At 47.2% G+C, this 10,062-nt stretch overlaps 1 non-coding gene across 1 annotated transcript; it reads right to left on the reverse strand.

Annotated features, from left to right (window-relative positions):
• Positions 1-247: 247 nt before the first annotated feature.
• TRNAT-AGU (transfer RNA threonine (anticodon AGU)) lies at positions 248-321 on the reverse strand. The gene has a single exon. It is a non-coding gene; the product is annotated as a tRNA-Thr (tRNA).
• Positions 322-10,062: the final 9,741 nt, after the last annotated feature.

The following is a 10,062-nucleotide window of genomic DNA, read 5'->3' on the forward strand; positions in this document are numbered from 1 at the left end:
CGAACCCCAAGGACGTGCGGCACAGGCTCTCGTGTTGCAGCAACTGCAGTTGAAGCAATCGCAAGGCTAATGCCAGTCACAGCAGCCTTTTCATCAACTCCAGGCTTGTGATTTGATTCTTTCCAATGCTTCTCTCCAAAGAAGCCTTTTCCTTAGCAAGCAGTTACTTGGATACCAAGGGAGGTCTCTTCTGTTTCCTAGAAAAACACAGGAAAATGTGAGCAGAGGAGACAAAAGCCATACAACAAGGCACCACTGGGAGTTGAACCCAGGCTCTCCTCTTTACTAGACAGGTGCTTTAGCCAGCTAAGCCATAGTGCCTGCCTCAAGAAAGAGTTTACAACTGTTCCATTTGATGGTCCAGGACAACACCTGCAAATTCCAAAGTACAGACCTTCCCCATTTCCCTCAAGCCTTGTAGACTTTGAGGTGTCTGGCTCTCTGTGCACAAAAAGCCACATCTGAGTTGACAGAGGGCTCCTAACATGTGCTTCTCCCACCAGCCACTGTGATCATATACTGATTAGTGATCTGTGTTTCAGTCACAGCAATCTTGGCTCAGTTCTGAGTCATGGTAGCCTTTCCTTCAGCTCTAGACTTCTCATTTGCCACTTTCCAAGTGTGGTGGGGTGACTGCCCCAAACAATCAGGAAAAAAATTAAGGCAGCCTTGCAGAGGCGGTGCAGAACCCAGCCAGTCAGGAAAGGGATTATTGGGAGAGCCAATCAGGAGAAGGCTTGCTGGAGTAGCCCATATATAAAGGGCTGCTCAGCACAGCAAGTTAGTCACTCCTTGGAGTTTGAGGAGGGAGGATTTGCTGCCTGAAGGAAGGAGAAGGAGAAGGAGAAGGAGAAGGAGAAGGAGAAGGAGAAGGAGAAGGAGGGGTACCATGATCAGAGTAGTGCTGCGTGGGTAAGGGGAGCATGAGTGACCTCCTGGCTGATTACTGCCAGACTGAGGCCCTTATACAAAGGTGGAGGAAGGTGCTAGGTCTGTGGGGAAGTGGTCCAGGGAAACAGATGGTGAGGGTTGGAGGTGCACCCCTTTTGCCTCAGTTGCCACTGACACAGGTGGCTACACCCTGGACTGCAGCTGGCCACTGAGGCAAGTGTCTGGGTGAAGGACAGCTGCCCCCTGGAAGCGGGGAGAGAACTGAGTGGGGCACAGCCAGAGGGCTCTGTCCATAAGAGGACATTGAAGTCCTGAGAGCGACATGGGTCCTAATGATAGAACAGATGGCAGCCAGATGCCACTGAATGAAGGTGCACTGGTGGAGCAGACCTAATTGGCAGGACGGCCAACAGGAGGCACTGCAGTGGTGAGACATGCCCCCTGGCACCAAGACTCAGCTGCAAGGAAGGCTCTCTCTGTCTTGAACCACCACTTAGAAGGATTCTGATGACAGGTCTTTTCTTTCTTATGAAGAGAAACGAAAAAGGAGCCAAATGACACATTAGGTTCAGCAAGGAAGAACTGTCAGGCCAAGCCAAGATTTCCTGGTTACTAGGAAGGCTCTTCAATCAGCTCTTCCCAAAGACCACTATCCAGAGGCCTTTTAACAGTTACTGCAGATGTTCACCACAAAAGAGACAAAGAGATGCCAAAATAGAGTTCTCCACTGCCTGCAGCCATCAAGCTACCAGGAGTTCTGTGCACAGAGAGGCCCCTGCTGGTGAAAAAAGGCTTTGGTAGAGACTCTTCTGACTCCAGCCGTGATCATATAGCGTTTAGCACTCTGTGTTGTGGCTTCAGCATCCACAGATGCAAGTTCAATTAGGAGATCTTTTTCTTGTCTCCACATTTGCCTAGTGACTCCTTTCAACATTTGTCACCAAAAAGACCTGTTTCTTTTGCAAGCAATGTACAGCTAGGCAAAGGCAGTCTTCTCCATTTCCTCAAAAGATCACCAAGCTGTGGGGAGAGGAGGCACATTCAGCCAGGCACCACTGGGTGCTGGATGCTGAATCTCCTCTTTATTCAGCAGCTGTCTGTGAAGGAGATAAATCTACACCGTGTAGAGGTCAATAAAAGGAGAGTCACCTTGCTTGTTAGGCTCAGAGACACTGTCAATCAATTGATTACAATAGAATACATAGGTTTTTCATGGGTGGGGGAAAGTGACAGGGTAGGCAGTTCCACACCCCGAGATAGGTTTTGCAGCAAGACAAGATAGCACATTAGCCAGTGGCTAGCAGGTTACATAATGTCTCCGCCTATAGTCTCAAGTTAGCAGGTTAACATTTACTGAATACTTTGATAAAATGTTATTAGTATGAAATATCTATGTTGAATTCTGATTTGAGGTCCATAGAAATGGAGCAACTCTTTTTCATGGTCCAACAGGTACATTCGTAGGTGTTAAAGCAAAGAAACAGTGAAAGTATATGGCAATAAAGATTGTTTTCTGTCTGTCTAAAGGCAAGGCATCGGTCCCTTGGAAGGGAGGTGGAAGGATGCCATATTTTATACTGACGTGCCAACTTTTCATAAATTCAAGGTTGGATGTGTGGGAAGAACATCTCCCTACAGAATAATCAAACACAATAGGAACAGGGATTCTTTGTTCAATCTGCAACTTTGAATAAGACATGATTACTTAGTTCTTAGCTCCAACTCCTGGCAATTTGCTGACCAGGCCTATCTTAGCAAGCAAGGCTTTCCGTTTACCCCAGCTTTCTCTTAGCTGATCACTATTTGCTAGGCCTCTGCTCCCTTGAGCATATTCTGGACTTTGGGTCTGGAAAAGAGCTGGCACAATCCATAGACCAGGTTGTTATATAAACTGCACATGGATTTTAACCCTTCACACCCAGTAATGGCAAAGTTTTTGGTTCAGGTTTGTAGCAGTGATAGAATAAACTGCAGGTTCAAATCAAGTTTCTAGAGTCCATCCACAGCTGGGATGGGTCATTCAGTCCTTAGTAGAGAGCTTCAGTGTGTAGCAAAGTCCCTTCAGAGGTATGAAGCAGGATTGAAGACAAGATGGAGACGAGGCATCAGCTTTTTATAGTCTCTTGCCATGTGGTCTTTGCTTTCTTTGTCCCAAGGACACTCTATCCAGCACGTGGCATAGAAAAAAACCTTAAAGTTCTGTCCATAGGCAGGTCCCTGCATACCTTGCCTTCTCTCAATGGGTCAGTTGCATAACTTGTGGTCCTTAATGAGCCATCAAGCAGGCTAGGCAGAACTGACACCAACTTGTCTGGCTGGGGTGTTCCCGGAAGCGTAGCACAAGTTTGAAATATGGGCAGCATAGGCCAATATTGATAATGTCAACAACAAAAATGATACACATGTAGAGATAGCATCATTATAATCAGCCAATCAGAACCTCTCCATACACCCCTTACACAACAACATTTCTACAATATTGGCTGCAAATATAGAACAGTGGTCGCAACGGTGATCTATAGAGTTACAGATTATGTCAATAACATCACAGGAGGTGACACAGCATCAGTGAGACTGATACTGAAATATTGCCTCCAGTTTTGGTGTCCTCATTTGAAAAAGATGTTGTGAAATTGGAGCTGGGGCAGCAAAGAGCCACCAAATGTTCTGAGGGCTGGAGAAAAATGCCTTCTAGTGAGCTATTGAAAGAGCTCAAGCTGTTTAGCTTATCAAAAGAAGATTGAAAGGTGACTTCATTGAAGTGCCTTAATGGAGAGAAAAGATTGGCTATTAAAGGGCTCTTTAATCTAGCAGAGAAAAGCATAACAAGACCCAATGGCTGGAAGGTGAAAAGAGACAAATTCATATTACATTTAAGGCACAAATAAGCAACAGGGAGGATGATTCGCAACAGGGAGGATGATTCACCACAGGAACAAGCTACCAAGGAAAGTGGTGGATTCACCATCTCCTGATGTCATTCAATGAAGACTAGATGCCTTTGTGGAATGTGTTTGCCCCAAAAGTAGCTATTGTGTCATACAGGAGGCCTGTGATATGCAGGGGGTCAGATTAGATGCTCTAATGGTCTTTTCAGGGCATAAAGTTGACTAATTTCTGAAAAACTGAGTGTAGCATTGGGAGCAGCGTCTGATGTATTACTGTCTAGCCGGCTTGCTTCCGAGAACGAACGCTCCTTGAGTGGGGTGACCACAGGGAATAGCTCAAACCTCCAAAGTTCCTGGCCAGGGGCAGGACATTAGCACAGCAAGGGAGGGATGTAGCAGTGACATCACAAAGGCCTTTTGCAGGACCTCAGACTATTGGTCAAAGGTGGTGGGGAGGTGGTGACCTCACAGAGAGATGCTGACATCAGTCAGGCAGGACAGGGGCGAAGGGCCAGGGAAACCTCAGAGACCCCTGTGGCTTTGCTTCAGCAAGTCTCCTTCTCCAGGTCTCTCTTTGAGGACTGAGAAAGTATTTGGGTTCAGGTACGTGAGCACCAGGAGGAACCTCTTTCCAGTTTTCTCCTTCCCTTTTCCTGATTTTACTAGAAAACAGCTGTCCCTGTTTAGAAGGTAAGAGCCTCCTCGAGGTTTGAAACCTGTTTAGTCTGATCCATCTGGTGACAGATGTATTCTAGGCATGGAAAACACGAGCTTAAGGCGGCAGAATTTTATTCTGCACCTGGGATTTTATCCCTTAGAATCACTGGGGACATTAGGGTTTGTCCATTTTGTTTCACCTTTTCCTCCATCCCTCCCTCCCTCCTTTCTCTTCTTCTCTTGCTTCTAGTGTCCCCTCGGGGGTGTGGGTGGGTGTGGGTGTAGGTGTGTGTGTGGGTGGGTGGCGGGGGAGTGCTCGGCAGCTCCCACTATGGGAGGTCCACCCAAAAATGTGGGGCTGAAATAGTGCTTGGGCAGTGATCCCCACCAGTGACTTGGCCATCCTTTGGGCTCTTTAGTGAGAACTCTCAGCCTCTCATCCTCAGTCTCTACCCTGATTGGCTGAGCTGAGGGTTATTGACAGGGAGGAGACTCAGGTCCTTGTTGTTCTCTTTGAAGACCAAGTAAATAAGTCATAACCACTTACATGTTTGATGAATATTGCTGCTTCTCTGCATTAATGGTCTCTGAGCAGTTCACGATTCTCTCTAACATTGCAGTTCTCCTCAAATACTTGCTGAATAATTACTGTGCACTGTTGTTGATCTGGAGCTCATCCGAGAGCACTTTATTCAGGTCATTCAATGTCTGAAATTCAAGATCCAATGGTTAGTTTGAACATCAGGGCTCTTGGGTCCTACTCCCAACTCTGCCACTGGCTGGCTGTGTGACCTAAGACAAGTCAATTCTCCTTTCTCAGCCTTAGCTTCTCCCTCTTTCAAGTAGGGATAATAATGATCCGCTCCTACCTACCTTACGGTATATGGAGGCAGGACTGGCTCTAGGTTTTTTGCTGCCCCAAGCAAAAAAAAATTTGTCTGTCCCCCCATCCCCCTGGTGCCCGAGCCCTGGGCTCTCCCCACACCCCCTGCCTCCACAGCTCTGGGCCTCCTCCCACCCCCACCCCCCTGCTGCCCCACCCCTGGGCTTTACCCCCTGACCCTCACCCCCCTGCTGCCCCAGCCCTGGGCTCTCCTCCCCACACCCGCACTCCCTGCCAAGCCAGCCCGGGGCTCTTGCACACATACACCCCATGCTGCCCCAGCTCTGGGATCTCCCCTCACCAGTGCTCTCCCACCCACACACCCCCTGCTGCCCCAGTCCTGGGCTCTGCCCCCTTCACCTGGACCCCCTGCTGCCCCAGCCCTGGGCTCCTCCCCCCACCTGCACCCTCCTTCTACCCCAGCCCGGGGTCACTGGTAACTTTGTCCCAGGGTGGGTCATTCAGCAGGAATTTTGGATGTGCACAGAACACAGGATTGGTTCCCACATGGTTACAGAGCTGCAGTAAAGTGAAACAATTTTCAGCTTGTGTGATTGGAAGATATCTGGATGCATATTGTAAGACTGTCCTCCATAAATGAAGAAAAGTTGAGGTGCCTTTATTATTCTTTCTTCCACTCTTTGTTTCTATGGGGAATTTGCCAATGCAATATTACTGTCTTTCGTTTAAACAAACAAAAAGGCAATGGCTGTTGAAAATAGCAATTCCAATCCTAAGAGCCTCTGGGAAGCATTTCATGCTCAATTTTATCCTACTTTTTCTACAGGAAATTACAGTGGATCAGTACATTTGTTTTGGGAGAAATAATGTACCAGCTGCCCAAACTGAGCTTGAGCACTCCTGAATTTTGAGGTGTTCACATCTGGAACGCAGGTGCTAGATTCCCTTTCTGAATATTAGCGAAATCTGGAAAGGAAAAGTCAATTTCTGCTTCCATGGCTCAGAAGTGGAAATCCTCCTGCGTGCCTGGTACTGTATCTAAAGCTGCCCAGGTCCAGTAGAGCCTCCCCTCCCTTACTTTTCATTTTAAATTCTAGTGGGACCCACATACCTCCCTTGCTAGGCTTCAGATAGAGAGGGGCACTGTCCATTTAGTCCCCCCAATTCCTTCTTTGGGGGCTGCAAGGTGAGGTCACACCAGTGTCCCTAGGACAGTCTGGGGTTGTCTTCTGAAGGGGGTATCTGGGCCAAAGCCTTCTACTCCTTGGGCACATTTGTTCCCCATTCACAGTGCCACCCCGCTCTAGCAGTGAGCTCTCCATTCACAGCGAGCTGCAGCATGAGGTTTCAACTACCATACTCCCTCCCCATCCCTTCCCTGTTGATAGCACCCAAGGGAATGCTGGGAAATGTAGTTCTTTCCCGGCTCCAGGGCTGGCTCTATAGGCAGGGAGCTAACCAAGGAACTACAGCTCCCAAGGCCCCCTGTTGGTTCTCAGCTCCCAGGCTTCAGAGTAGCAGCTGTGTTAGTCTGTATCCGCAAAGAACAGCAGTACTTGTGGCACCTTAGAGCCTAACAAATTTATTTCAGCATGAGCTTTCCTGAGCTACAGCTCACTTCTTCGGATGCACAGAATGGAACACACAGACAGGAGATATTTATACATACAGAGAACATGAAAAGGTGGAAGTATGCATACCAACAGGAAGAGTAGCAAAGAGTCCTGTCGCACCTTACAGACTAACAGACGTTTTGGTGAATATTCACCCACGAAAACTCATGCTCCAAAACGTCTGTTAGTTTATAAGGTGCCACAGGACTCTTTGCTGCTTTTACAAATCCAGACTAACACGGCTACCCTTCTGATACCTAACAGGAAGAGCCTAATCAATTGAGATGAGCTATCATCAGCAGGAGAAAAAAAAAAACCTTTTGAAGTGATAATTAAGATGACCCATAGAAGGTGTGAGGAGAACTTAACCTAGGGAAATAGATTCAATTAGTGTAATGACTCAACCATTCCCAGTCTCTGTTTAAGCCTGAGTTAATTGTATCTAATTTGCATATTAATTCGAGTTCGGTAGTCTCTCTTTGGAGTCTGTTTTTGAAGTTTTTTTGTTGCAAAATTGCCACCTTCAAGTCTGTCAGTGAGTGGCTAGAGAGGTTGAAGTGTTGTCCCACTGGTTTTTGAATGTTATGATTCCTGATGTCAGATTTGTGTCCATTTATTCTTTTGCATAGAGACTGTCTGGTTTGGCCAATGTACATGGCAGAGGGGCATTGCTGGCACGATGGCATATATCACGTTGGTAGATGTGCAGGTGAACGAGCCCCTGATGGCGTGGCTGATGTGATTAGATCCTATGATGGTGTCACTTGAATAGATATGTGAACAGAGCTGGCATTGGGCTTTGTTGCAAGGTTAGGTTCCTGGGTTAGTGTTTATGTTGTATGGTGTGCGGTTGCTGGTGAGTATTTGCTTCGGGTTGGGAGGCTGTCTATAAGCGAGGACTGGCCTGTCTCCCAAGATCTGTGAGAGTGAGGGATCATCTTTCAGGATAGGTTGTAGATCTTTGATGATGGCTGGAGAGGTTTTAGTTGGAGGCTGTAGGTGATGGCTAGTGGCGTTCTAGTTATTTTCTTTGTTGGGCCTGTCCTGTAGTAGGTGGCTTCTGGGCACTCTTCTGGCTCTGTCAATCTGTTTTTTCACTTCAGCAGGTGAGTATTGTAGTTTTAAGAATGCTTGATAGAGATCTTGTAGGTGTTTCTCTCTGTCTGAGGGATTGGAGCAAATACGATTGTATCTTAGAGCTCGGCTGTAGACAATGGATCATGTGATGTGTCCTGGATGGAAGCGGGAGGCATGTAGGCAAGTATAGTGGTCACTGGGTTTCAGGTATAGGGTGGGTTTATGTGACATCGCTTATTCATCACAGTAGTGTCTAGGAAATGGACCACTCATGTGGATTGGTCTAAGTTGAGGTTGATGGTGGGATGGAAATTGTTAAAATCACGGTGCAATTCCTCAAGGGCTTCTTTTCCATTAGTCCAGATGATGAAGATGTCATCAATGTAGCACAAGTAGAGTAGGGGCGTTAGGGAATGAGAGCTAAGGAAGCGTTGTTCTAAGTCAGTCATAAAGATGTTGGCATACTGTGGGGCCATGAAGGTACCCATAGCAGTGCCGCTGACTTGAAGGTATATATTGTCCCCAAATGTGAAATAGTTGTGGGTGAGGACAAAGTCACAAAGTTCAGCCACCAGGTTAGCCGTGATATTATCGGGGATACTGTTCCTGATGGCTTGTAGTCCATCTTTGTGTGGTATGTTGGTGTAGAGGGGCTTCCACCTCCATAGTGGCCAGGATGGTGTTTTCTGGAAGATCACCGATGGATTGTAGTTTCCTCAGGAAGTCAGTGGTGTCTTGAAGATAGCTAGGGAGTGCTGGTAGCATTGGGCCTGAGGAGAGAGTCCACATAGCCAGACAATCCTGCTGTTAAGGTGCCAAGGCTTGAGATGATGGGGCATCCAGGATTTCCAGGTTTATGGATCTTGGGTAGCAAATAGAATACACCTGGTCGGAGTTCTAGGCCATGTGTCTGTACAGATCTGTTCCTGTGCTTTTTCAGGGAGTTTTTTGAGCAGATGGTGTAGTTTCTTTTGATAATCATCAGTGGGGTCAGAGGGTAATGGCCTGTAGAATGTGGAGTTAGAGAGCTGCCTAGCAGCCTCTTGTTCATATTCCGACCTATTCATGGTGACGACAGCACCTCCTTTGTCAGCCTTTTTGATTATGATGTCGGCGTTGTTCTTGAGGTTGTTGATGGCATTGTGTTCAGTACAGGCTTAGGTTATGGAGCAAGTGATGCTGCTTTTCCTACAATTTCAGCCTGTGCACGTTGACAGAAGCAATCTATGTAGAAGTCCAGTCTGTTGTTTCGACCCTCAGGAGGAGTCCATGCAGAATCCTTTTTATTATAGCGTTGGTAGGAAGGATTCTGTGGGTTAGGATGTTGTTCAGAGGTGTGTTGGAAGTATTCTTTGAGTCAGAGATGATGAAAGTAGGATTCTAGGTCACCGCTCCCAGGCTGGATCCCTCTTAGCTGCTGCCCCTGCAAATGGGCTGCCCCAAGTACCTGCTTGCTTTGCTGGTGCCTAGAGCCACCCCTGGGACCGACACATGTTTGTTTTCATCCTCTGAGTCAGGAAAACCACAAAAGCCGTCTTCTTTTGTACTGGGGCAGGCAAAAATAAGGTGACACTAAATTATTCTGATTGCTAAAAGCAGGATTTAGGGAGTTGTGTATTTTTGAAAAAAAAATAAAATAATATCCTTCTAACTAACAGCATGAGATAAAAAAAGAAACAGACAAACCTTGTCAGTAAGGGCTAATGTCCTAAATGGGAAATCAGCAGGGTTTGTAGCTGGGGGAGCGTACAGTCTGAACGTGTATGACCTGACCCCAGCCTCCACCCCCACATAGCAGTAGGGCTTGGCACTCTCTCTGTGCATTGGTGTGGTGGCTGAGTGGTTAACCAAGCAGTGACAATTCAAGGAGGTTCCCTGAGTCGGTTTCACTCCTCAGGAGATTCTGCACAATAAAAATTCTGTGCACAATAGTTTACAATTCTGCAAATTTTATTTGCAATAAATAAATGTGGAGGCTCCAGCATGGCAGTGGGGAAGCAGAGGCTCTTGGATGCCCAGAAGGTGGGATATCACCCTGCAGCCCCCTCTCCCTTCCAGGGAAACAGCCTCTGTGTGTGAGGCTGCACCTCTC

The sequence above is a fragment of the Gopherus flavomarginatus genome (assembly GCF_025201925.1).
Source record: "Gopherus flavomarginatus isolate rGopFla2 chromosome 13 unlocalized genomic scaffold, rGopFla2.mat.asm SUPER_13_unloc_1, whole genome shotgun sequence".
NCBI lineage: Eukaryota > Metazoa > Chordata > Testudines > Testudinidae > Gopherus > Gopherus flavomarginatus.